The following is a 27,007-nucleotide window of genomic DNA, read 5'->3' as shown; positions in this document are numbered from 1 at the left end:
AGAGGTATGCTAAACCTTTCAAAAACAATTTCAAATGCTAAAGGTAAACAAGCATCTATAAAATACAGATGTTATGGACAGAAAATTACAATCTGTATGTACAGTATTAGCATTTTCTTGTAATATTAACCTGATTTTCACCCCTAAAAAGCATCTTAGACAGGTTCCTCATTTCCTAGCTTTCCAATTGCATCTCACTTCTTGTTTCTAGAAAATGCCTTTATTCACAAGGTTAGGAAAGATGTTTTCACTCTGCTCCTCTCCTGAGGTCATCCAATTCTTTCTAACTTTTAATCTGAGGATAAGCCTTTGCCCCGGAAGAATGCCAGAACAGGATTCATTTTTTGGTGAAAATTTGAATCTATGTATAAGAAGTAGTTTGGTCCACAGAGCCACAAAATACAATATTCCCTTCAACTAGCATCATAGCCGTATGTGTTAATTAGGTTGCTTTTGTTCATAAGTAAGAGAAACCTGATTTAACTGGATAAAACACAGAGGAAATATATAGTCTCTCTTAGTGGAAGCAGGAAAGGGACCAGGATTGGTTGATCCAGTAACTCAAAGATGTCAAAAAGGATTTAGTTTTTTTCCATCTCTTTGTCTGCCATTCACATTGTGAACTTCATACTAAAGCCGGACCCTTGAAAATAATAAAAATGCTGCCAGTAACAAATGAAGCTACTGGCTTTCTCAACCATTCTGGCAGAAGAGAGAGAAAGCATTTCTTTCTGTGATGCTTACTACAGAGAAGCCTCTGGAATCGTCCCCTGATGTCTCATTGACCTGATTTGAATCACATGCTTACTCCTGAACTGATGTCTGTTTCCTGGGAGATGCCATGAGCTGTTGGTCTATGCCTGGTTTCTTGATGCTTATGTGGGTAAAGAAATTTCCATGATTGGCATGGACTACTTAGTGTCCATCCTGGAATGGAGTCAATCCCCTTTCATGATGAACAACGAGAACTGGTAGAATCAATACTGGATGGTCAATCAAATGTGTATCTTCCCATAAAAAATTAATTTCCCACAAAGCCCAATTGAAAGGCTATCCCATTATGCTCTATCTTTTCAAATGACAACTCTCTGGACTTTCTTCACAAGGGGCCCAGTAGGCATTATAAATAATGATGAAGATGGTGTGGAAACATCTTCAGTCTTAGGGCTATCTTGGAACTCTGAGATCCTCTATTGTATCTGCAGGAGAATGAAAACTCTCTCATTTTTACACACACATTTACCTCTGGGATAGATCTCAGGGTATACGTGTTTAGCTTCAGCTAATTACAGATATGGGGAGGGGTTCTGTTGTACCCTGTACCCCTTTATCAGGTCTTTTGCTTCCCGTGTTCATACAGCTCTGGAGTTTAGGAGTTATTTGGGACAAAGAGATTTTTATATAGAAGTGAGTTGGATAGAGACAAAGCAAAGCCATGGGGCTTCAATGGATGTCACTTATGCTGGCTGTCAATAACCAGTGAACAATGCTAGCTGCTGTCAAAAGTAGATCCTCACTGAACACCAGCGGGGAGGACAGCTGGTATAGCTGGGTTTTCTTTTCTTTTTTTTTTTTTTTTTTGGTTCAGACATCTCTCACATGAGTAGAGACTGAGTGGTTTATGAGCTCTAACTCTGTATCCATTGTGCTCCTGGGTGTTAGCAATGGCCTGGACTGCTGGGTGAATGACTTCAATCTACACAGTCTCTTACATGGTGGGACCTCTTGCCCCAAGCTCCACCAGTCATCATTTGTTTATTTTTGAATCATCAGCACAGCCCAGTGAATTCCTTTTAGACTCTTGCTTATCAGTTGTTCCTCCAAATCAATTGATTATTTCTTGAGGTGTTTCTTTCTTACCTTAAGAAAAGACTCCTAACTTTTGGTTATACGTGCATATTGACAAAGCAATATTTTTTCTTTAGCTCTTTGCATTCCTACATAGTTTAGATATACCCATAGAAAGAACCAAGTCATTACACAGAAGGCTCCTTCATAAAAACACCATTTCAACTATTTGGCATTTCATTAGAGTAAAGAACCTTAGATTGCACAGTAAACAGAACCATCAACAGCTCAAGCATGTTTATTTGGTGTTTGCCAAGCCAGGAGTGCATCTGGAGCATTAAGCATCTTGGCTATAAGCTGCCTTCTCAGCTTTCTCCTTTGCCGTTTGGCCCCTGTATGCAACTGTCAACCCCCAACCCTATGGCTGCTTTTTCCTAGCCCTGGCAAGGTCAAATAGTGATCTGCCCTTCACTGCTGCCTGCAGCTACTTCCACTCAGAAAGGAAGGTATGTTTTTGACTTCTTTTGTGTTACTGGTGAACAGTGCAGTTGGTCCCTCAGTGTCCAGAGGCCTCCAGTTGTACATGGAAACTCACAGAACCATGGAGTTGGAATCGAGCTTACCCCGTTCAATCAATGTAGAGATGAGATTTAGCCCAGCGTGGTGGCCAGCATTTTGAGAGGCTGAGGCAGGCGGATTGCTTGAGCTCAGAAATTTGAGACTAGCCTTTGAGACTAGACTTTGAGACAATAAATATAAAAATTAGCCAGGCATGGTAGTGCATGCCTGTAGTCCCAGCTACTTGAGAGGCTGAGGTGGGAGGATGGCTTGAGCCTGGAAGGTGGAGGTTGCAGTGAGCCGAGATTATGTCCGTGCACTCCAACCTGGGTGACAAAGCCAGATCCTGTCTCAAAAATAAAAAACAAAAAACAACCCCTGCTACGCCAGAGATTTAGACTTACTCAACCCAGTCCCAAAGCCTACTAGTGGTGGAAAGTGAAGCTTGAGGAATCTGAAGAAAAATAGACTATATAATAAGACGCAAGAGTAATCCCTAAATCGTGTTAGATTAGAAGCAGAAATGGTGGATAGTTTGGCTCCAATTTCCTCAATTCTTACCTTTATCTGTCCTTAAACATGTAATTTTGGTCAGATCACTAGCCAACAATTCATATTTAAAAGGGTCATTGCATATAATTAGCTCTTAGCCACAATTAAAACAGACAGGAAAAAGCAAAAAAGCAAAAACAACAACAACAACAAAACCTAACAGGTTGCTGGTTTTATGAGGCTCACAGGGAAACTTACAAATCATGAAACCCCTAAACTTTAGCTACTGTTGTTATGTATTATAATTCTTGCTTTTATAGTCTTTAAAATATTCAGACAAAAGACTCTAAAGGGACAAAGTAATTATCAGTCATGACAGAAAAAAAATTAAATCAATGTTCTATATGTGTTGTCTTTCATATTACATTATCCTTAGTTTTTATCCTCCCTGTTGCAGACACAGGAAATGAGTAAAAAGACACAGTGACAGTGGGATAAAAGGAGCCAAAAACCTAGTCTTTTTTCAACATGTTATGCGTTTTCATGTATTGCCTTATTCAAATTTTTTTTTTTTTTTGAAACAGAGTCTCGCTCTGTCGCCCAGGCTGAAGTGCAGTGGCGCGATCTTGGCTCACTGCAAGCTCCACCTCCTGGGTTCACGCCATCCTCCTGCCTCAGCCTCCCGAGTAGCTGGGACTACAGTCATCCACCATCACGCCCGACTAATTTTTTGTACTTTTAGTAGAGACGGGGTTTCACTGTGTTAGCCAGGATGGTCTGATCTCCTGACCTCGTGATCCTCCCGCTTTGGCCTCCCAAAGTGCTGGGATTACAGGTGAGAGCCACCGCGCCCAGCCGCCTCATTCAATATTTCTACTAATCTCCTCTAAAGAAAAAAGTAAGGAAACTGAGGCCCAGAGAGAATAAGTTTCCCAAGATCACACAGAACTTGGACTTAAATGTAGACCTTTCTAACTCCAAAACCTGCCCTCAGAAGAGGCTGGTTTCTTTTCTTTTCTTCTTTTTTTTTTTTTAATTTTTAAGTTCTGGGGTACAAATGCAGAACATGCAGGTTTGTTACACAGGTATACACATGCCTTGTTGGTTTGCTGCACCTATCAACCCATCATCTAGGTTTTAAGCCCCATATGCATTAACTATTTGTCCTGATGCTCTCCTTTGCTTGCCCCCACCACCCCTGGCCCCAGCTGACAGGCCCTGGTGTGTGTTGTTCCTCATCCTGTCTCCATGTGTTCTCGTTGTTCAGCTCTCACTTATGAGTGAGAACATGTTGTGTTTGGTTTTCTGTTCCTGCATTAGTTTTCTGAGGATGATGGCTTTGTTTCATCATCCATGTCCCTGCAAATGACATAATCTCATTCCTTTTTATGGCTGCATAGTATTTCATGATATATATGTACCACTTTTTTTTTATCTGATTTATCATTGTTGGGCATTTGGGTTGGTTCCAAGTCTTTGCTATTGTGAATAGTGCTGCAATAAACATACATGTGTATGTGTCTTTATAGTAGAATGGTTTAGAATCCTTTGGGTATATACCCAGTAATTGGATTGCTGGGTCAAATGGTATTTCTGGTTCTAGATCCTTGAGGAATTGCCACACTGTCTCTCATAATGGTTGAACTAATTTAAATTCCCACCAACAGTGCAAAAGCGTTCCTAGTTGATTTCTTTTCTTACTTTGTGCATGTATTTTAAAAGTCAGTGTGACAAGAGGTGTGTATGTGTAGTGAGGCAAGAAAGGCTATGCACACGAGGTACTCTGGCTCCCTTTGCACATTTCTTAATTTATTGTTTCATAGTTTGCTTACTGACAACTATTGAGGCACTGTGAGATAGAGATGAACCTGACACTGTCCCCATCGTCAAGAACCTTAGGTCTTGCAAAAGGAGACAAGCAAATGACTACCATAAAATCTTATAGGTCCTCAGATAAATGTGTACAGAGCAGTGTGTTTCTAAAATTCTGCATAGGAGGGAGAAGTTTATGTTGTCAGTTAGCTTCAAACATCTATTTCCACCTCTTTCTATGTCCTGTCTTGTGCTGCAAAAAGCTAGAAAGCAAAAATTTAGTTTCTCCAGACTCCCTTGCAGCTAATGTTCCTAGTGGAAAATGGATTCTGCCAAATAGATGCATTTGCATGAGACTTGGAAAGCAGAAGAAAGGCAGAGGCCATCTTCTTGCCACTCCTGCTGGCAAGCAAGGGTCAGAACTGTGAATGTGGAGAGGAAGTTAAAACAGCTGAAATCAACCTATCTATCACCAGCATGGTGGGAGTCCTAAGACAGTTGTGGTGGCTGCATCAATTGGATTGGTGGCAGTCTTTGTAAGCCCTATAGCAGAATATTCTTGAATCGAATAATTCTCAAGACACCCCCTGGCTTCCTTTCCTCCAGCTCTTCCAACAACTTTTAAGCATTCAATTTTTGTAATCAATCACTTCTTTATTTATATATGTAGAATAGTACCTTTCCCTGTCCATATGCCAGACAGATATAAAGATGTTTAGGGAAAGGAATTTGTTGGAAGTGAGAGGTACTACGAAACATCTTGAGAAACCATTTGCATGGTAAGCAACTTGTGGTTTCTGCAAATGCACGCTAGTTAATTTTGATTGGTGTAAAGTGGAAAAGCTAATCAAATTTGAGAGAGTATAAAAACTGCCCCAACCAACACTTTGCACCTTCTCCCTAGTCTCTATAGTCTCAAAAAAAAATGAGAAAGGTATTGAAAGGGGGTGGCTGGTCCATGGGATGTGGGTTTGAAGGTGGGGAGGTTGGTCAGGGAAGTCTCCAAAAAGGTAGTTGAGTCTTGGGAAATGGTGGCCCTTTGACTGGCATGTATGGGGAAGGGTAGAGTATTCTAGGTGGAGAAGCACAAGAATCTGAGGCCTGAAGGTCAAAGAAGGCATTGAAAATTGGTGAAACTAAAAGTTACTCAGTGTGACTAGAGTACTGAGAGGGGTGGCAGAGGGAATCCTAGAGAGGTCCTCACTGGCCCAGATCTGCAAGGTCAGGTATACCTCATCATGGAGTCTGCATTTCATCTTGCAAGTAATAGAGAAGTTTTGATAGGTTTTCAGCCAGGAAGTGACTTGATTGGTTTGAATTTGGGGAAGAACACACCAAGTGCAGCATTGAGGATGGAGAATGAAATTGGAAGCCACGGGATGCTTGGGAGGTTAAGTGAGAGAAGACTTGAGATGGTGAGCACTTGATTCCAGAGCTGCAGATTGTTCCCCTGAGAAGCTTAATTGTGACACAAAAAGGAGTAGTTGAGCAGTAACTACAGAGAGCTACAAGATCGAGAGTGCTTTGCATCTATCTATGTGTCTGTGTGTCTATCCTCTATCTATCAATCATCTATGGGACTTTAGCAAGCTTGTTGGTTAAATGGAAGCAACAGGAAGAAAGTTACTAGAGATATGAGAGTCAAGTTTATTTATCTTTTTAAAGTTTAAGTGAATTGTATACTATAATAAAATCAAGTCCATATTTTTCTAATTATAAAAATCAAAATCACAAAATAGTAGAAGCTTATGAGGGTAACGATGTTTAACTCTTTGGTTGAGAAGAATGGTAAAGAAAATAATGTCCCCTTTTAAAGATGTTCACATCTTACTTCCCAAAGCCTTTTGGTATGTTATCTTACATTGTCAAAGGAACTTTGCAGATGTGAGCAAGTTAAGGATGTTGGGATGGGAAGATTATTTTTGATTATCTGGGTGGATAAAGTATAATCACAAGGGTCTTTATGAGAAGGAAGCAGGAGAACCTCCATCAGAGTGGGAGATGTAACAACGGAAACAGAAGTAGGAGAGTGGGAGAGGAAGAAGGAGAAGAAGAGAAAGAGGGAGAAAGGAGGCCTCACTGCTGGATTTGAAGATGAAGTAAAGCTCCATGAGCCCAGGAATGCAGGTGGTTTCTAGAAGCTGGGAAAGGCAAGGAAACGGATTATTTCCTGGAGTCTTCAAAAAGAACTCAGCCCTACAAGCACCTTGATTATAAGTCTTCTGACCTCTGCAACTGTTAGCTAATAAATCTGTGTTGTTTTAAGCTACTAGGTTGGTATTAATTTGTTACAGCAGCATACAAGATGCAAAAAATATATGAAAACCAGAAAACATTAAAAAAAAGGATAGACTTGACTACATAAAAAATTTGTTTTTGGTATGATTTCCAAATCACAAACCTGCTGAAAGGCAAGTGAAAACTATGGAAGGTCATATGAAAGGCAACAAAAGGTTAATGATAATGATATATAAAGCATACTAAAATCAATATAAAAACCCAATTCAATAGAAAATGGGCAAAAAATAGTGTCAGAAGAAATACAAATAAACAGACAAATGTGTTTTGCCAAGAAATGAAAATTAAAACATTAAAATAACCTTTTTAAAATCTGGCCAGCTAATGATGATTTGTTAAACACTTAGTGCTGGGCAGAGTGTGGAACACGATTGTCATGAACCCTAGGTGAAGTATAATTTGGTTAAAGCTTTTTGGAAAGCAGTTTGACAATTATTATTTGTGTGGTAAGTATACATACTCTTTGATTTAGCAATTTCATTTCTAGGATTTCATTCTTTAGGAATGTTGACTCCAGTGCACAAAGGTATACATCTAAGAGTGCTCATAGAAGCATTGTTTGTATAGAAAAAATGAAAATACTTACAATGGGTATTAATAGGAGATAGATTGAATGGCACTTGCTATATCCAAATCATGGACTATGCTGCCTTTTAAAACATTGAGGTGGGTAAGAACAAACATTTATTGTATAATATATCAATAAGCAACCAAACCAGATTATAGAATTATATGCACATTTTGATTCTATTATAAAAATATGTATATATGTGTTATATGCATTTACGTTTGTGAATGATATGCACATACAATTTGTATCAGTGTATGCATATGAAAAATTTGGTAGAATTTAAAAGCAAACATAACAGAGGAAAGGCTGAGATTGTAGGAGACTTTTATGTTCTGCTTTATTCATTTTTCTAGCACTTGAAATTTTTTTACAGCATATGCTTTTAAATTCAGGAATAAAAAGTCCTATAAAATTGTGAAAATATATTATGGTAGATGCTTAATGACTCGTAAGTGACTCTTAGTGGGGCATAGTGGAGAATATTTTTCTCTGGGTAACAAATGACCAATCTAATTACCTGTGGAAGAAAGAATATAGCAATTATTTTTGCAGAGTAGACAACAAATAACTACTTGTTGAGTGAATAAAGGACTAAATAGAGACATGTTGATATGCCTCGATAGCTAAGCATAGAAAGGCTCTATAAATTTTTCATAGGGTCTAGCAATCTTATTTATTTGATGCTACCTTAGGAAAGAAGTGCTCAAATATCTCTGGCCATTTCTTTCTCTCTTCTTGCAATTCCTCAAGCTGTCCTCAGTGTCTTGACACCATGGAATCTTTATATCATACATGCTATAAACATAACTTATTAGGGAACTCGAGAACAGTGTTTTATGTTGATTAGGAATGAATTATTTAATGAAGAAATTCCAGAGGAAATAGTCTCTGGAGTGCAATATTCTGAATTATGACAACCAAGTGGCGGCAACTAAATCGAGTAAGATCTTGAAAGGTGTTTGAAGACTTACCATTTTGAGTGTGATTGTTTAATTTTACAGCACTATTTAAAAATACCAATCTTGACAGGCTTTAAAAAATTTTGGCCATTAGCTACATCATAAATGTCAGTGAGCTTGAACATTCATATAATCAATTTCAAATGGGCAGATAGAACCAGGTGATTACTGAAGTTTGCTTATATCTGCAGATTGCTTAATAAGGTTAGGACTTACAGTTGAGGCTTTAGAACTATTATTTATTCACATGCTTTTGAGAGTCCTTTTCTTCTTTGTCACAATTATTGGGACAAGGCATAGACACCTGGTCCATTCAATTTCTCTGCCTAGGGACATTGGAATTGGATTCAGGAATGGTCATTTCTTCATACAAGTAGAACTGTCACACATGAAGATGAGGTGGTGGTGGATAGAGAGTAGAGAAAGCCTGTCGGTGGGGGAAAGAGAAAGAGAAGAATGAGGGGGGAAGGAGATGGAGGATCAGAATGATGAAGAGGAGAAGAAAGCCACAAGGAAGAGAAGAAGGAAGAAGAGTTGTAGAGGAAGAAAATGTGGAGGGAAGGAAAAAGGAGGAGAGGACGTGGAGAAAGCAGATATATACAGAAAGGAGCAGAGAGAGAATACGGTAAGAGAAAAAATGCCTAAGTTTCTGAGGGATTCAGAGTTCCACTTCCTTCCTGGGTCAAGATTATATTTGTATAACCAGTTCTCCCTTTTCCTTAAGCTACCTTGGTGTGATTTCTACTGCCTACAAGCAAAGAGTACTAATTAGCACAAGAGAGGAAGTAGAAGTGCCTTTATCCAGTTTTATTTCAAATAAGCCAGTAAATCAAATATTGGGCTCTGGAGCTGAATAACTGTGAGTCTGCCACCTTAGGCTCAGCACATTTTGGTTATTTTATTCTAACACTGGGGTTTCCCCTGGAAGCAGGGGGCAGTTGGCTGCATTTGGGGAATCACATCATCACACAGGTAGTCTGTCTTTTCCTTCTTTCACTTCTGACCACAAATGTAACACACAGTATATTGGAAGTAGAAGGAACCTTGGAAATCATCTGGTGCAGCCCCCTAGTTTAACAGATAAGAAAACAGAGGCTCTAAGAGATAAAGAGGTTTATTCAAGGTTATGTGATAAATTAGTAGCAAAACCATGACCAGAACCTTCCAACATCAGACTCCTCCCTGTGTTCTGCCTGCCTAAGTGAACATCTGTGTTGGGCCACAGCCAAGGAAAAAACAGTGCTGTGGGGAGATGGTGATAAACATCATGAAAAACAGCAATTTTCATCAACTCTCATCTTCTTGGGAGATGGCTTAGAGTTCTTGCTTTTTCTTGCAGAGCTTTCAGCCTTGTTCTCACAGCAGGAATAGCGTTCAACTTCTCAGCCTTTATTTCCAGGGTCAGTATGCTGAATAAGATGAAAGCTCTGAGCTTAATTGGAACTTCTTTTGTAAAACAGGATGGAAGGGTCATTGAAATGTCAAAACATTTTCCAGTGATCTGGGCAACTTACCTTTCCCTAAAGCAATTGCCAAAATTTTCAGCATGACATTTGCATTGTGGAAAGGCTTGCAGGGAATTAGAAATCATACCAGGCCAAGCTTTCATCCTCTGCAATGATGGAAATATAGAATTCCCACTGAGGTTTTGCACACATTTTTGTTCTTTAAATTGTTTTTTTTTTTGGCTATCGACATGGCTTCCAAGCTATTTCGTGAACTATACTTTTCCTATGTAGAATTTGCTGTCAATAACCCCAGAATTTAAATTTCAACAATTTAATGGGACAAATGTATTAATTTTAAAGAAGTCAAATGAATGTTTACCGTCAAACTTAATAAGCAACAAGTCCATATTTATGGAGATGTCTTAATGAATATTGATTTATATACACTATTCATTTTGTTATTTTCAATTAATAGTAGCTAGTATGTACTTTTAATTACTCATGATTTTTTGCGTATTCAAAAAGGATGACACATTTAGCTAGAGTCTTCTGTTTTGGTATTTGAAAATTCAAGGCTGTGCTATTTTGAGGTTTGAAGTTTAGCTTGTGCTATTGTTTGAATGTGTCTCCTAAAGTTCATATATTGAAAACTTAATTCCCAATGCAACAGTGTTGAGATGTGGTTCTTTTAAGAGATGATTCACTCGTGAGGGCTCTGCCCTGTTGAATGGATTGATGCCATTATTGCCAGAGTGGATTAGATGAGAGTATTTTCCTAGTAAAAGGAAAAGTTCAGCCCCCTTCCTGTCTTACTCTCTCATACTCTGTTGCTCTTCCGCCTTCTGCCATGGAATGACATGGCGAGAAGGCCCTTCCCAGATGTTGGCACCTGGATTTGGGACTTCCTGACCTCTAGAACTGTAAGAAATAAATTTATTTTCCTTATAAATTACCCAGTCTGTGGTATTCTGTTACAGCAGCACAAAATGGACTAAGACATCTTAATAATTTTTTATGATAAAAGTATATTTATAGTATTTACAAGGTGTTAGGAAACACAATTAAAATATTTACCTACCATTAATTGAACATTCTTACTTGACATACATTCTCCCATTTTCTTGTCAGAGCAACCCCATAAGGTAGGCATTATCACTTATGATTACCTTCTTTTTACAGTTGAGACAACAGAGTCCCAGAAAGACTGAGAAATTTAAGACCACACAACTACCCTTGGGTGGGTTGGAAAGTAATCCCAAAGTGTTGTTGACTAAGGCCTGTGCTTTTTTCTCTGCCAAGATGCAGCCAGCAACCACTCAGCTGCAGTTTATTCATTAATTAACTTACCAAACATTTGTCAAGTCTCACAATACAGGCTCTGGCAGTGTGGAGATGAATAAGATCCAGACCCTTCTCTGGAGGTGGAAGGTAAAGATGGTTATATGTGGAAACAGATAATTACCAAACAGTGTGGCCACCACTGTCACAAAACTATGTATACAAAGCCAACCATTATAAGAAACACTTTAGTAATAATAGATTTTACTTATTTCTCCACTGAAGCCATTTTATTGGCATTCTTCAAGTTCCTTTATGTAAGTCAAAATAGGAGAGCTATTTAATAGCTTCAGTACTTCAGATTATAATAATTCAGGCTAGACATCTGCCAAGTTGTCCCACTCTAGTTAGATTTTACCTTATTTGTTTACACTAGTGACTTCTGGGCTAGGGACATTGTAAATGATCAAGCAAGCCAAGCTGACATTCCAACCAAGAGATGACTTGCATTCAGAGTATAAGTCAAGAGATCTTTCTTCTCTTCCAAAAAGCCAGGGAAGCAGTACTTTTGCTACATCAGTATTCTACCATGTGGGTTAGTCTTGCAAACATTTTTCTCTGAAATCCCTTAAGAAACGTATGATTTTGAAAGCAAACATTTTCTTCAGATTATAATTTTTTCAGGAAACATTTGTTTAGCTACTTTGAGGTAGTCAATAAGGCACTCCATTTCTAGCTTTCAAGTGCTGCTAAAAGCATTGGTATATGCAAGGGATGAACATTTCTTTGAAGAAAACCTGTTTTATTCTAAATCATTTCAACATCTATACATGGGAAATAAGAGCTACTCTGCACTTTCACAGGGCTTTAAATAGGTTCAAATGAGATAATACAGGCAAAATATTTTGCAAACTCTATCAGATAAATATTGTAGCTCTTATAATAGTAAACTTATGTGCTCCAAAACATATAGTTTATAAATTACAAAGTGTGTGGTTTTGTAGTTTCAGTAGACTAAAGAATTTCATTTTTGAAATACATTCTAATTAATTAGACATCTTAGTGGTATGAATGACTTCCTCTAGCATATTTGTTTTACAAGTTCAGGTGTTGAACTTTTTCATAGCAGGGCGTACTTGCCCTGCTGTTTTAAAGCACATCCATTGCAATGAACTAATGTTTTACATAATAATTCTGATTCACTATAACTAGAAGACATCTGGATAAATGCATATTTGGCCTTTCTAGAACCCCAGTGTATTTCAGACCCTGACAACGAAAACAAGTTAAAGCTTTTAGCACAGCCCAATTAAATGTCTAAAAGCTTTTTAAAACCAAGTCTTTAATTTTCTGCAAAGCTAGACCCCTGGCTGTGAGAATGACATTGATCAGCAGTGTTATTGTCCCTGAACTGTCATACTGTACTTCAATCCCATTACAATTTGGTACAGGAAGTAGTCAGAATCAAATGATTAAATCTGAGCTTTGGCTGCTGTCAAAATTTCAAGTGGCCACATAAAAGGAGACAAGCCTATGTTGTCAGCACCTAGAACTACAGCATAAATGTGCTGAAGGAGTGGGTAATTAATGATCTTGTGTAGATTAGAGCACTGAGCACAGAGTAGTTCATGATGGGTCTTTATCCCTGGATAGAGCTGGCTGGTGTTAGCAAAAGTTTCTACTGGAGCTGTGCATTGCCTCTGGAAATATGTCAATACTTCCTCTTAATTCCAGTTATTATTTCCAAAGACTATAAAACAAGAGTCAATTTTGTGCAGGCCTCCTGGGAAAAGAAAGAAAAACACCCACTGGGCAATTGGTATTATAAAATTATCATACAAACTGTATTTGAGAATGATATGAGAAAAATAGGAAAAATAGGAGGCAGGCAAAACCTATTCTTCCATTTCCAGATAAATGGCAGAGTCTGACAATAAAATTTTATTGTTGATGAAGTTAGAGTGCTTTGATATAACAGTTTCAAGAGAGGTATAGAATGCCACAGATGAATTCTTCAAACCACAGACACCGTCTGTGAAAATATACTGGGGGCAGGCATTGATAGAAAGCAGAGAGGACACTGGTCTTGAACTCAAAGTTAGGTTCGAGGATGAGCACTACCACCACTCATCCAGCAAAAGTGATTTTGCTTCCAAATTTTTTTGAGATTTTCATTTTGCTATCACATTATTTTTAAATTTCACAAATCTCCTTTTTTCTCTCAATATTCTTAAGTTTATAACCTTCTGTTCTTATTTTATGGATTAAGTTTATTACATTACCTCTCTGAGGGTTTCAGTTATTGCTCATTCAAAGGTCCTGCCTGCTTACCACATTGTTCCTGTTTCCCTTGAAGTTTTTTGTTTTTGTTTTTACTTTTTATATCTCTTAGATTCTCTTTCACATTAGATACTTTTCTCAAATGTCTTGCGATTCTTGGCTTCTATTCGTTTTAAGAATGAGGCAATAAAATGTTAGTCAATTACTGTGTATAAATGAAAAAGCCATATCAATGAATAGCCTATCAAAAATGCCCCCTCTGCCCACCCCCAGTTGCTAGCATGTGTAAGTCTTTCCTTGGTTTAGTCAGTTTACTCTTTGAAAGGTGTAAACCTTTATGCCAGCATTCTGGAGAAGTGAGCAGGAATTTCATCATTTACTTAATGCCTATATTTTCAATATAGCACACCAACCCTCAGCTCTGCCTAAGGGTTGAGTCCAGAATCTTTTGATTCAGTCTTTTCGGAGAGTAAACCTCTGACTTCTTTTGGGTTTGGAGAGATTTCTGAGGTTCTCAATGCAGTTTTTTTTTGTCTGCTTGTTTTGTTTTGGTTTGGTTTGTTTTAGATGGAGTCTTGCCCTGTCACCCAGGCTGGAGTGCAATGCCGCAAACTGGGCTCACTGCAAGCTCTGCCTCCTGTGTTCAGGTGATTCTCACGCCTCAGTCTCTGGAGTAGCTGGAACTACAGGCACCTGCCACCACGCCCAGCTAAGTTTTTGTGTTTTTAGTAAAGATGCGTTTTTATCATGTTGGCCAGGCTGGTCTTGAACTCCTGACCTCAAGTGATCCACCCGCCTCAGCCTCCAAAGTGCTGGGATTACAGGTGTGAGCCACTGCACCTGGCCTCTCAATGCATTTTGTTCCAATTTTCAATCAATCCCTTATTTTTATACCCCATTTGTTATCCTGCTCTGTTATAGGAGGTGTCCCCAATTCCTGAGCTTTTCTGTGGATCAGATTGGTTTCCCCCAACGGCTGGCAGTAAGGTCACCTTTCTCAGGTCTACTTGTTAGTCACTTCTTATCTACTAGCTTTGTAGTTTGCCAAGTTTTGCTGTTGTCTTCTTCTCTGTTCTCTTTTTCTTTGTGGGTTTGTACCCTTTAAAAAATCTGCTGTCATCTAGTGGGGTTCGGGGAAGGAAATAACAAACATACATGTTCCATCTGCCAAGTGTAACTGGTTTCCGTGTTTTATCCTTTAGTGTTGCTTTCTAAAAAAACTGGTTGCAAAAGTAATGTATATTATTGTAGGCAATTTTTAATTAAATTATAAATTATAATAAAAATAATACAGAAGCCTATTTTCTTAGGGCAATTAACATTTTATTATTTCCTGAAGTAATTTTTTGGCTAGAATTAAGTTTTACATAGTTGAGACAATTTTGTTTCTCATTTCTTTTATTTTTTAACCAACACTATATGGATTTTCCATGTTTTTAAAACAATTTGTAAACACTATTTTTGTAAACTCTATTATCTTGATTTCAGCATACTACCATTTATTTAGCTATGTGTCTATTATTGGACATTTGGAATGTTTACCTTTTTTTATCTTCTTAAATGAAAAGAAGGGAATGAAAATCTGTATATAAAGCATTTTTATTTTGCATTTTGAAATATTTCCTGACAGAGCAGGAGCACCGTCATCTTGGACAAATACCACCACTTTAAGTTCCAGCTCCCTTTCTAGACTCATGCATTTCAAGAAAATCTCTTCTAACTACAAGCAAACAGAAAGAGCAGAAAGTAAAACACAGATAAGACAGCTTGGGCACAGAGGGAAATAGGAGGAAAGTCTCTTGGATAACTGCCATACTTCCCTCTCATACAATGGGCCCCGCTAAAATAGTGGGCCTTAATAAGCACATTCCTTTCCTTTCAGGTGCACTAAGATAGGGAAGCTAAAAGCAGATTCAAGGGATGCCTGCAGCTGCAGAAAGATGTATGGAAACAGACACAAAACTCTCCCTCCTAGATAAGCACAACAGAGAGACACAGAAGGAGAGTCCCAGCCTCTGATAAACTCTCCCACCCCGAACCCCTAAAAATTCTTAGTCTGTAAGTGAGTGTGGCTCTGACCTAACTTGGCCAGAAGCCTCTCTCAGGTTTATTTAAAATAAACCTGTCCTTGTTGACTGTAAAGCCACCCTTCGTGTTTCTCTCCTCTTTCTTTAATTCTTACATTTCCAAAGACTAAATTCCAGGAAGTGAAATTATTGAGCCAAAAAATATGAACATTATTAAGGCCATTAATAGATACTAAAACAAGTATTAAATATTTCAGCATTTTTTGGAAATGAACTCATCAGCAGAGTAGTTACTTAGCTATTCCTAATTATGTAGCATTCTCTTGTCTCCTACCATATCATGGAGAAGCCAAATGGCAGCTAATGGCCATTGTCTGGCTTTACCTCTTCCCCTGTTCTCATGGCCAAGGCTACCTCTGACATTTGCAGGGCCTTAGGTCAAAGAACAAATGCAGACTCCAGTCTATAGATCTCCCACCTCCACTTGTTATACCTGGCTCTGGCCTGGAGTACCTATGTGCAAATGGTCCCAACTGCTCATCCGAGTGAATCCATACCTTACCTACCCACATCTTGGACATTTCTCAGGGCTTGGGGTATCCACAACGTAGTGTACCTTTGGGAGAAAAGACTTCAGCCAGGGAATTTTAAAGATTTCAGTCCTCAGAATACTATTTGGGATGGAAGGTGGAGGTCATGAGCTCTAGGTAGGCCCTTCTTGTCCCATGGAGGCTGCCTTAGGGGGAGGGGTACAGCAGTAGACAGACCATTGTGGTTGCCTCCAAAGCACAGGACCCATGTTGGGGGACCTTGTAGCCTATGTCTAAAGGCAGCATTACTTACAGCCTTTGCTAAGCTGTACTTTGAACACGGAATAATGGGACTAATCAGCCATGAGAATGAAGCAGCAGTCTGCCTTTCCTCCAAACATGGTCCAATTTAGCCTGGGATGGTAGGCAGTGGATGTGGGGAGGAAAAGGAACAGAGTAGTGTCTTGTTCTTTTTCTCCAAGCAAAAATAGATTGATAACTGAACACCACTACATCCAGTTCTCTATGTGAGTGAAAAATAGACTCCACTAAATATAGCACTGTAGTAGGTTGGTGATATGGTTTGGCTGTGTTCCCACTGAGATCTCATCTTGTAATTGTAACTCCCACAATTCCCATGTGTCATGGGAGAAACCTGGTGGGAGGCAATTGAATCATGGGGGTGGGTCTTTCCTGTGCTGTTTTCATGATAGTGATTAAGTCTCACGAGATCTGATGGTGCAGTTTCCCTGCACAAGCTCTCTCTTTTTGCCTGCCTCCACTCATGTAAGATGTGACTTGCCCCTCCTTGCCTTCTGCCATGGTTGTGAGGCCTCCCCAGCCACATGGAACTGTAAGTCCATTAAACATCTTTTTCTTTCCAGAATCGGGTATGTCTTTATCAGCAGCCTGAAAATTACCTAATACAGTTGGCCACCCAAAGATATTAAATCCCGGTACCTGGGACTTGTAAACGGTACTTTATTTAGAGAAAGAATCTTTGCTGGTGCAATTAAGTTAAGGATTCTTAGATGGGGAGATTATCTTGGATTATCTAAGTGGTCCCCAAATGCCGTCACAAATATTCTTAAAAGAGGCAAAAAGAGATAATACAGACACATAGAGGAGAAGGCGATATGAAGACAGAGCAGAGACAGAGATGCAGCCATAAGCTAAGAAATGCTAATAGCTGCTGGAAGCCGCAACAGCCACAGAACAGATTCTCCCTAGAGCCTCCAGACAGAGTGTAGCCCTGCTGACACTTTGATTATGGACTTCTGCCTCCATAACTGTGAGGGAATAACTTTTTGTTGTGTTAAGCCACCCAGTTTATAGGAGCCATGGGAAACTAATGCAAGAATTATTAAATGAAAACTGTGGTTATCACCTTCCTTCAACCCCTAATACATGGGTTTCAAAAAACAGTGGAATTCTTAGGTCATGTTTTGTCTGGCCAAGGATTTTTGCAGAACAACAGGTAAAAATTTTTAATATCTTGAGTATGTGTCACTCAGGACAAGGATACCATAATTCCTGGGATTGTTGCATATTACCAGATATCAGTTCCTAATTTCTATTCCCCTAAGCAACATAATGAAAAGACTCTAGAGTTTTGAAATTAGACCTTGGCTTAACTCTTAGCTCTACTGCTTACTAGTTTTGTGATCTTGGGTATATTATCTAACCTCTTACTTTGCAACATGGAAACAAACTTATCCTGGTCCCATTGTCACAGACACTTTATTAGGAACCATGTATTCTTCACGAAGATCTCCGTTGATCAAGTCTAAGCTTCATATATGTGTTCCTTTAATGCAGGCCAGGGCCTCATAAACTCTAGGTACTCAGTAAGGATTGTAGGATGAAAAATATGTTTTTCAAATTTTGGATTATTTGATTCATATTAAAATTTTATAGCTTAACATAGTTCTTAAACCAAAGGAATAACTCTTTAATGGTAGAAACTTATACATTATGGATAGCTAGTAAGGATAATTTTTTTAGAAGAATAGCATTTTATGTGTATCTTTCAGGAACAATCTATCCATAAATTGGCCCTTTTATGATTATTTATTTCTCTTTCATTAGGTACACACACACACACACACACACACACACACGGGAAAGGACAAAAGGAGTGCAGTTATTAAAATAATAAAGGATTTATCCTTTTATATTATTGCAGTCTGGAAGGGTTTACATTTAGAGCAAGTTTTATTTCCCTTTCTGAGAGAGAGAAATAAATTGAAATCCATGAGAGATAAACAATCCCCCTTATATATCTTAAAGAGTGGAGTTGTGAACACTACAATTTCCATGAACAGCAGCAGACAATCCCCAACTTATTAAATGGGATGGAGGCCAACATTCACAGCTACTTTCTGGACTTTGCAGAAGCAGCCTGTCGAAGGAATCAGTCTTAATCTCTATTTATTTGGGGGGATATGCTCCTTTTGACTTAGTTTGGAATTAAAATACTTATCACTAAACATTTTCAAATGCCCACTTTTAAACTTAATCTGTCTCAACATTTTATCACTGCTTTTGGAGGATCTGTAGGAGGTGGGGTTGAATTGCAAAATGATCATAGTGATAATAGCTCTTGCTACTATAGAAGTATTACGAGTGATAAGAAATGAATTCCCTGATGTGTGGACCAGAGGTGTTGCTGCTGGGAGGTCAAACAGCTGATTTCCTTTGTTTCTTTGTTCTGTGGCAAAGGGAGGATGATAAACAGGTAGATTCAGAAACTGAAAGCATCAAGAAACTGGAACTTGGTGTTCAAGTGGCTAGATGGTTATACAAGGTAGAATACCCCTTTTAAAAAAGGAAATTTTGGCTGAGACAATAGGAGTGGAACAGAGTCAGTGGTGTTCTGACAGATGTCTAGCAGCCACTCTTTGGAAAAAGAGACTCTTTTTTTTTTTTTTTTGGAAGTATTTGTTGATAATGTTTGTTCAGTAAATACTCCCAGGATGGCTGATTTTAAGCTTCCAGTGTGATGTCAACTGGCTCACAGAATTTCTGAAACTTTAGCATTTGACTCTGGCAAGCTGGTACAAGCTGGATTCAGCCCACCATTGGAAGGGTACACGCTGAAATGGACTGTTGTTTTTCTCCTGCTGGAATCCTCCAGTACAAACGAAAGTAGTTTAGTGGAATAGGTCAAGTCTACTAGCATAGCGTCTTGGAGCATATTTAGACATTGGGAGGTCAGGAAACTGTGCGGCACTATTTCTAGTGTGTGTTTGACCTCACACATGAGTTGTTGTAGGTAGTAGCATTTTGAGCATGTGTTGGTGTGGGTGCAAGGTTATTGTGAGTTTCATGGATCATTTAAATGGCTCTGAGGACTAACCAGGATGGCATCATGAGGCATGTGTCTTTTGTGGACAGTGACCATGTATATTGTGTTCTGTCCTTGTAGAACCAGGTACCAGCTTTTTTGCCTCTAGAGACACCAGGAAACACTCATATATATATATATTTTTATCATACTTTAAGTTCTAGGGTATGTGTGCACAACGTGCAGGTTTGTTACATATGCATATGTGTGCCATGTTGGTGTGCTGCACCCATTAACTTGTCATTTACATTAGGTATATCTCTCAGTGCTATCCCTCCCCCCTTCCCCCACCCCACAACAGGCCCTGGTGTGTGATGTTCCCCTTCCTGTGTCCAAGTGTTCTCATTGTTCAATTCACACCTATGAGTGAGAACATGTGGTGTTTGGTTTTTTGTCCTTGCAATAGTTTGCTGAGAATGATGATTTCCAGCTTCATCCATGTCCCTACAAAGGATGTGAACTCATCCTTTTTAATGGCTGCATAGTATTCCATGGTGTATATGTGCCACATTTTCTTAATCCAGTCTATCATTGATGGACATTTGGGTTGGTCCCAAGTCTTTGCTGTTGTGAATAGTGCCGCAATGAGCATACATGTGCATGTGTCTTTATAGCAGCAGGATTTATAATCCTTTTATATACCCAGTAATGGGATGGCTGGGTCAAATGGTATTTCTACTTCTAGATCCCTGAGGAATCACCACACTGACTTCCACAATGGTTGAACTAGTTTACAGTCCCACCAACAGTGTAAAAGTGTTCCTATTTCTCCACATCCTCTCCAGCATCTGTTGTTTCCTGACTTTTTAATGATGGCCATTCTAACTGGTGTGAGATGGTATGTCATTGTGGTTTTGATTTGCATTTCTCTGATGGCCAGTGATGATGAGCATTTTTTCATGTGTCTGTTGGCTGCATAAATGTCTTCTTTTGAGAAGTGTCTGTTCATATCCTTCACCCACTTTTTGATGGGTTTTTTTTTCTTGTAAATTTGAGTTCTTTGTAGATTCTGGATATTAGCCCTTGTCAGATAAGTAGATTGCAAAAATTTTCTCCCATTCTGGAGGTTGCCTGTTCACTCTGATGGTAGTTTCTTTTGCTGTGCAGAAGCTCTTTAATTAGATCCCATTTGTCAATTTTGGCTTTCATTGCCATTGCTTTTGGTGTTTTAGCCATGAAGTCCTTGCCTGTTCCTATGGCCTGAATGGTATTGCCTAGGTTTTCTTCTAGGGTTTTTATGGTTTTAGGTCTAACGTTTAAGTCTTTAATCCATCTTGAATTAATTTTTGTATAGGGTGTAAGGAAGGGATCCAGTTTCAGCTTTCTACATATGCCTAGCCAGTTTTCCCAGCACCATTTATTAAATAGGGAATCATTTCCCCATTTCTTGTTTTTGTCAGGTTTGTCAAAGATCAGATGGTTGTAGATGTGTGGTATTATTTCTGAGGGCTCTATTCTGTTCCATTGGTCTATATTTCTGTTTTGGTATCAGTACCATGCTGTTTTGGTTACTGTAGCCCTGTAGTATTGTTTGAAGTCAGGTAGTGTGATGCCTCCAACTTTGTTCTTTTGGCTTAGGAATGACTTGGCAATGCAGGCTCTTTTTTGGCTCCATACGAACTTTAAAGTAGTTTTTTCCAATTCTGTGAAGAAAGTCATTGGTAGCTTGATGGGGATGGCATTGAATCTATAAATTACCTTGGGCAGTATGGCCATTTTCACGATATTGATTCTTCCTATCCATGAGCATGGAATGTTCTTCCGTTTATTTGTGTCCTCTTTTATTTCATTGAGCAGTGGTTTGTAGTTCTCCTTGAAGAGGTCCTTTACCTCCCTTGTAAGTTGGATTCCTAGGTATTTTATTCTCTTTGAAGCAATTGTGAATGGGAGTTCACTCATGATTTGGCTCTCTGTCTGTTATTGGTGTATAAGAATGCTTGTGATTTTTGCACACTGATTTTGTATCCTGAGACTTTGCTGAAGTTGCTTATCAGCTTAAGGAGATTTGGGGCTGAGACGGTGGGGTTTTCTAGATATACAATCATGTCATCTGCAAACAGGGAGACAATTTGACTTCCTCTTTTCCTAATTGAATACCCTTTATTTCTTTCTCCTGCCTGATTGCCCTGGCCAGAACTTCCAAAACTATGTTGAATAGCAGTGGGAAACACTCATATTTGCCCCATTGTTGTTAAGCATTTTTTCAGGGGTAACATAAGAGTGCATCTAGCTGCTGTGGGGCTGTAGACCTATACCTATACTGGTTGCTGCGTCTAGATCTACTTGCAGAATGCATTCCCCCTTATTATGCTACTTTTGCTTCTGAGAAAGGACATTTGTATGGCAACTGGTGAACAAATGGGGAAATGTGACTGCCAGCATACACTGAAATTCCAAGTTTCTCAATTACTCTGGGTGGCAGAGGAAGGTCTTAACACATCTTCAAGGGGCACCATATTTCTTGGGGTAATTCCTCCATTCCTTGGAGGTACTAAAAATTAACCACATGTGTTAGCTACTGTAATTGACTATAGCTGAGACTGACTGGAGAAATAGGGAAAGAAAGAAGTCATTAGAGCTGTTATTTTCCTGTATTGAATGGTCTACACTGCTATTTTTGAGTTCTCAAGTTTGATAGTGAACAGCTGAACTGGGTTAGGGTTGGCAATGCTAAGGAAAATGGGGAACAAGCTCTTTAGTTTCCACAAGACCATCACAAACATCAAACATACACCCAAGCCTACTTTGCTTATTAAACATGTCTTTTATTGGGCCAAATAAAATGTTGAATTAGATGATCTCCCAAAATATCTAGGAATTCTAGGATGTCTTTATTCCAGACAACTGCCCTTAGAACTGAGAGCAGCTCTTGAAAGACTTTTCTCAGGCTTGACCTGGATGAAAAGCTGCCACAGAGAATTAAGATCTCAGACCAGAAAATTAAGATCTCAGACCAGAAGGGTGTGGTAAAGTTAAAAAAAAATGCTACCTAGTCATGTTAGTATTTGTCCAGGAAAACAATACAGGAGTTCCTTCATTAATTTCTGAAAGATTTTTAGTACATGCTGCCAGCCAGATAGCACTGAAAGACATTAAACTTTGCCAAGAGTATCTGGGAGGACATCTCCCTCCCATCATCTTCTGAGAATGAAGGAACGTGGAGGTCCAGCTCTGGAATATCGATGACTTGTGGAGCTGAATGACATTCATCTCTTTGAAGTCTTTGCAATCTTGGGTTTTAGGCTATAAAGGGAAGAATACCTGGCTTGACTGAAATGTAGGCACCAGGAGATATTGTGGTTGCCTGTGATTTGAGGGCAAGCTCCATGTCTAACGCCTCCTCAAAGGTAGGTGTTGTATTTAGTATACATGTGATCACCTCTGGAGTGACTGATAGAAAAATTATTATCTAGTGAATTATAGCATAGACCTTGAGGAAGTCTGAGAGGTAAGTGACAGATGATCCCAGGCTATTGGCTTTGTTCTTTATGGGATTATGTAAGGAGATTCCAGAGGGTGGTTGATTCTCCCCAGAGGAAGGAATTCTTTCATCAGAGTTTACTCACAGGAGATGGCCTTGACAGGCAGTTGAGACCCAGACCAGGGCCTGGTTCTCTAAGTTGCCTAATCCCTCAGAGTCCATCAGTACCTTCTGGTAGAGGCATGATACCTCTCTTGTTAATCCCATGGCTGAGAGGTAGAATGCAGTGGGGCTGCAGTACAGGGGTCAGCTCATCTGCCTCTCCTTCCAGGTAGAGTTTCTGTTGGGAGGATAGGTACCTGCAGAATGACCTCTCACAAAATGCATGTATAGCCACCTGGCCCGGTTGATCCTACTTACTGGGGCCAATTTGATGTGGATGCAGTTGGATGTAGTTTAGGTTAAGAATATGTTAATGTGTTCAACTAGGCCTCTATCTTTGGATCAAAACTTTAGTTGAAAAAAACTGGGGAGAAAGTGGGAGAATGAAACAATGGGAAGCTTAGAATCTCATGAGCATTCCACAATTAACACTTCCTTGAAGACTCTTCGAATGGGATTGTAAGAGCTAGTGCGTTTCTTACCATCCAGCTTCTGGGTGATGGGACACCAGCAGCTTGATCAACCAGCAGTCTCCATTAATTCATCCCACTTTTATGGAAAGTAATCTGTTTTTCTGCACAGGGATAAGGCTAAGTGCAAACCAATAGACTTCAGGGAACTCTGTGTCCCCTGACAGGTGTGGGGCTAAAATTTGATGTATTTGGATGACCCACGAATGTAGTTTAGTGTCTATACGAAGAGAAACACATTAAGAGGAAAGAGTTCAGCAGAATCACAGCATGGTTTTCTGGGATGGGGAGAAGTAACCACAGTGGCTCTGGAGAGAGTATTTGCAAATGCAGAGCTAGTACTCTCTCATTAGTCTCAGCAGCTGGACTAATCAGTGTCAGGGGTGGGCATTTGACTTACATGAACAGAGAGCACAATGTGCTGTGTCTTCTTATGGAAGCCGTGCTACTCTGTGGGAGCAGTGACAGGAAGGCTTTGGTTTGTAGTTCTGATGGGGGGACGCAGGAAGGCCAAATTCAGAAGTTGTGCCTTGGATGGTGTTGAATTACAAATGTGAAATATCAAGCCCAAACCAGCTGTCATCTTAAGGTCATTGATTTAAGGAGCCTAGGAGGGAGACAATATGGAAGTAGAGAAATCAGGAAGGTGAGGCTTTGCATAGTGGAGTAAAGGAACAGAAAGGTCTTTGGAATTGTCCTAGAAAGGGCCAGATAGTAGAGGATTTTGGCTTTGAGGCTGTACAGTCTCTGTCCCAAGTTGTGGCACAAAAGCAGCCACAGACAATATGCAAATAAATGGCCATGGCCGTGTTACAATAAAACATTACAAAAATAGGAGGCGGATTGGATTGATCCCACAGGCCACAATTTGCTGAACCCTGTTTTGACTTAGTATGCCAAAGTGCAAAGAGCTGGGGGGGCTTCTAAATAGGTCCTTCATTGGTTTGCATGGCCACCTTGGTTTATATAAAGGGCACTGAGAGGGATCTATTGGGTGGCACATCATGCCTGTTTCTTTTTTTTTTTTTTTTTGAGACTGAGTCTCGCTCTGTTTCCCAGGCTGGAGTGCAGTGGTGCGATCTCAGCTCACTGCAACCTCCACCTACTGGGTTCAAGTGATTCTCCTGCCTCAGCCTCCTTAGTAGCTAGGATTACAGGTGCATGCCACCATGCCTGGCTAATTTTTGTATTTTTAGTACAGATGGGGTTTCACCATGTTGGTCAGGCTGGTCTCAAACTCTTGACCTCGTGACCCGCCTGCTTCGACTTCCCAATGTGCTGGGATTACAGGCATGAGCCACTGTGCCCGGCCCATGCCTGTTTCTTTATTGACTTTATTTTAGGGTTTAGTATCCTTCATGATGCTAATGAGAGCAGAAGATTTTAAGAAATGACAACTGATGGTCAATGTTAAATATAAAATTCTTTCTGTATTTAAATTCTCTTAGGAGAAGTATGACAACTTGTGTAAGAGGGTAAAACATGTTTAAAATAACTTCATTTGTTTTAATTTTAGAAGAAATAACTGATTTTTTTCCTTTAGACATTCTCCTCTTTTCCAAAAAGTGGTAAATAAACCACGCACTTCTGATGAAAAGGAACAGATTAGTCTTTAGTTTTTTGGGATTTTTACTAGCAGTAGTCATTAGGTACATTCTTGACAAGTGATATAGACACAGGCTACCGACTCCTACAATTTCTAAGGGAAAATGTCTTCCCGCAAGCTCAGCCAAAGGGCAAAATTGTCATATTTTGGATGTATGACACCTTTCAAATATTTGGATCAGAGTTAGATATTTGACTAAAGTGACTATGAGTTTTCCAGGACTGCTATAAGAAAGGACTATAAACTACTTGGCTTAAGACAAACAACAGAAATGTATTTCTTCTCTGTTCTGCAGACTACAGGTACACAGGTAAGGTGCTGGCAGGGAGTCTTTGAGAATCCTTCCTTACATCTTCCCCAAGCATTCTTTGGCTTGTGGATGTGTGACTCCAGTCTCTGCCTCTGTCTTCCCACAGCCATCTTCCCTCTGTGCCTGTGTCTAAATTTCTGGCTTCTTGTAAGGATACCCATCATAATGGATTAAGGGTCCACCCTAATGACCTCATCTTAACTCAATTACATCAGCAAAGATCCTATTTCCAAATAAGGTCACATTCACAGGTATTGGGGATTAGGACTTCAATGTATGTTTTTGTGGCACAGAATTCACTCGATAATACTGACCAAATATGTATGAATCAAGACTAGACATAAAAGAATGAATTGAGCTAACCACATTCCTTGTCTTGGGAATCTGAATTGAAAACAAAAAAGGAATTCTCTTTTTGAAGGGATGTTATAGATCAGGACTGTGGCTATCCAAAGCTATGTGCAAACTGAGATTATAAGGAAGCAGAAAAGCTATGAAGAGGTGGAGAAGAGGAAAAGAGAGATATACACAGAAATGGAGCTGAGGAAAGGCAAATGAAAGGAGAAAGAAGAGTTTGCACAGTACCTCAGTTCTTCAGCTGAGCATCCTTATATTCAACTTCCTTTTCCCCCAGATGAGATAACTGCAGTGGCTTTTTATTACTTAAAAACAAAAGAACAAAACCCTAACAAGTGGTTCCTGGTCCAGAAGACTCAGGAAGGTAGGTTTAAGTAGAGAGGTGAGAAAAGGGAAAAGAAGTAATCAGGGAACAGAAACTGCCAACTCCTTTATTTCCTATTTTGTTTCTGTTTTGCTGCTAGTGTTGGCTCTCCGCCATGCATTCTCATAGGCAACATTTCTTGGTAAAATCACATTGACCTTCAAATCCAGCTAGTGCAAAGGCTGTGGAAAAGTGCTTATTAATACTACATTTCTTTATTAAGTCATGCATCTTTCATTCTCCTGGGCTTAGCTAGACCAATAAATAAATAGAGTAAGTACACAAACACACACAGACAAACACACAAACACAGACACACACACACACACACACACACACATACACACAGATACATGCCCATTCTGTCTTTTTTGCTTCTCAAATTTACTCTCCAGTCTTGATTAAAATTTCCCTTTCTGTTTGTATAATATGAATTTTGTCAGGTCAATAAAAGACAAGGTGGTATAAAAACCAAATTTTACACATCTCCTAATATACATGCCAACAAATTTTATATGGGAAACATTGTCTCAGATGTGCCCTAGACTTGCTATTTAGAGTAGAGAATGCAGCTTCAGGCTCAGGACATACTCTTCCCTGCAACTGGAGACTGATGTCACTCCTAAAGTATCTGCAGACATTAATTATTAAGTTCTATATTAATATCAGTGGTAATAATATTTTCAACACTCTTGTACAATATTCTATAGAGATAGCAAAATAAATTGCATGTAGCCTCAGCATGTGGCTAAATATTTAATATTGAATGACCAAGAATGTGGCTCTAATATTTGTTATATTAAAGTTTTCTATATCAAACTTCAGAAAACCTAAACAAAATAGGAATAATTTTAGTTCTTTTTAATGCATTTGCTTTTTGGCACCTTTAAACCTACTCATAAGTGGGAAACATCTTTTTATCTTAAGAGT

The sequence above is a fragment of the Pongo abelii genome, chromosome 14 (genome assembly GCF_028885655.2).
Source record: "Pongo abelii isolate AG06213 chromosome 14, NHGRI_mPonAbe1-v2.0_pri, whole genome shotgun sequence".
NCBI classification, from domain to species: Eukaryota; Metazoa; Chordata; class Mammalia; order Primates; family Hominidae; genus Pongo; species Pongo abelii.
The sequence above is the reverse complement of the archived record's forward strand: the minus strand, read 5'-3'. Positions refer to the sequence as shown.